Here is a 2,353-nt window from a genome sequence, read left to right as displayed (position 1 = left end):
TATAAAAATGCTCAAATAATCAGGGAAATACAAACTAAAACAACAATGAGATATCATCTCTCTCCTGGCTGTTATCGGAAAGACCAAAGAAGAGAGAGAGACTAACATCGTACACTCTGTTAATCTCTATGAGGAAAAAATGGGAAAATGTTGTTGTATTGCTATTTCTATAGCTTCACATGCTGGTCCAGTTTCCACAGAAGCTTTCTCAGGGCTGACTTGATCTCCTTGTTTCTCAGACTGTAGATGCCGGGATTCAGGGAGGGCGACAGCACCGTGTACAACAGCGAGGGCAGCAAGTCCCAGAGTGAGGGCGACTTGGGCACTGGCTTTGTGTAGGCAACGGCTCCCGTCAGGAGGAAGGTGATTACCACCACCAGGTGGGGGAGGCAGGTGGAGAAGACTTTGGACTTGCCTTGCACCAATGGGATGCTTTGTATAGTATTAAAAATATAGATATAAGAAAATGATGAATAGACCAAAAAAAGCCTATAAAACATTCCAATCGCCACGATGATATTAATAGTAATATGATCCTTAGAACAAGAAAGCTTTAATAAAAAGGGACATCACAGAAAAACTGAGGGACTTTTCTGGAGCCACAGAAAGATAAGGAGAATGTGCCAGCTGAATATGCACCTCCAAAATATGCCACAAGGAACCAGGAAGCAGTTGGCACGTGCACACGACACCCCTGTTCATGATGACAGTGTAGCACAGTGGATGACAGATGACCACATAGCGGTCATAGGCCATGGCTGTACCAAAAAAAGCCTATAAAACATTCCAATCGCCACGATGATATTAATAGTAATATGATCCTTAGAACAAGAAAGCTTTAATAAAAAGGGACATCACAGAAAAACTGAGGGACTTTTCTGGAGCCACAGAAAGATAAGGAGAATGTGCCAGCTGAATATGCACCTCCAAAATATGCCCCAAGGAACCAGGAAGCAGTTGGCACGTGCACATGACGCCCCTGTTCATAATGACAGTGTAGCTCAGTGGGTGACAGACGGCCACATAGCGGTCATAGGCCATGGCTGTGAGGATGAACACCTCGCACCCAGCAAAGTGAATCACCACCAGGACCTGCATCGCACACCCCGGGAAGGAGATGGTGCTCCGGTTGGAGAGAGAGTTGAGAATGGACTTGGGGATGATGGTGGAAATGAGACAGAGGTCAGAGGAGGCCAAGCTCTTCAGGAGGAGGTACATGGGGATGTGAAGACAGGGGTCCAGGGTGATGATAACAAAAACGAGGTTTCCCATGACAGACGCCACATAAATCAGCAGAAATAGAACCGCCTGGAGCACCTGGAGCTCTCTGGTGGCAGAAAGGTCTGTGAGGAGGAAACTCAGCACCCTATGTGGTTGACCATGTCTGGCCTCACCCGCCACCTGTGGGGAGAAGACAGTTCCTTGACATTGGCCATGTCCTGGCTTCGCCCTACACCAGTTAGTACCACCAATGGTTTCTCCTGCTTACACAGCATAGAGAGGGATACAATCTAACCGTACAGCAACTGGTTCTAACTACAACAGAGATGATTCACATTAATTGGCAATTCTCATTTGTTTATTGCTAACTTAATTGAATTAAAATTAACTTTTATTTCAGTCATGTAATGAAAAACATTTTCTTTGGAAGAAGATGTTACAAATGCAAACATGTAGTTTTCCTGAAGACAACATGAAGCTTGAGAATACACTAATAATGAATGGAGATCCCGAATCTGTTAAAGGTGTATCAATAAAAGTAATGACAAGAAAAATTTTAACTGACAGATTAATATCAATCTGATATTTATTCTATAGTATATAGAAAAAATAGGTAGATGAAAAAATAGGTAAATAGAAGAAAGAGGATACATTAGAGAGAACTTAGAAAGATCATTTTAAGAAAAAGAAAATATTAACAAAATATATATACAAAATATAAACAAAAGAAAATATAAACAAAAATGTTAATAGGAGTTAGGAAGTCCTAATTTTATTCACAATCAAAAAGGCACTCACAGAAAACCACTTCTTACCCCAATCACTCTATTCCTGTTTCTTGATGTCAGAAAAATGAGTCTTAGGGGAATAAATATTTGCTAAAAAAATAATAAATAAAAAAGAAGAGTACATAGCTGGGTAAAATTATAGTGAAAGTTTTTATTTCAAGGAAATAAAGAGTTCCCGTTTAGGAAGAAAGAAAGAGAAAGAAAGAAAGAAAGAAAGAAAGAAAGAAAGAAAGAAAGAAAGAAAGAAAGAAAGAAAGAAGAAAGAACATAGATTGCAACTGACAAAGAATCCAAATACCAAGTTTTTGTTTGTTTGTTTGTTTTTTGTTTTTTGCTGTAGAGTG

This window comes from Tupaia chinensis, unplaced genomic scaffold (assembly GCF_000334495.1).
Source record: "Tupaia chinensis unplaced genomic scaffold, TupChi_1.0 Scaffold000375_1, whole genome shotgun sequence".
In the NCBI taxonomy this organism is placed as follows: Eukaryota; Metazoa; Chordata; class Mammalia; order Scandentia; family Tupaiidae; genus Tupaia; species Tupaia belangeri.
This window is presented reverse-complemented; position numbering follows the sequence as displayed.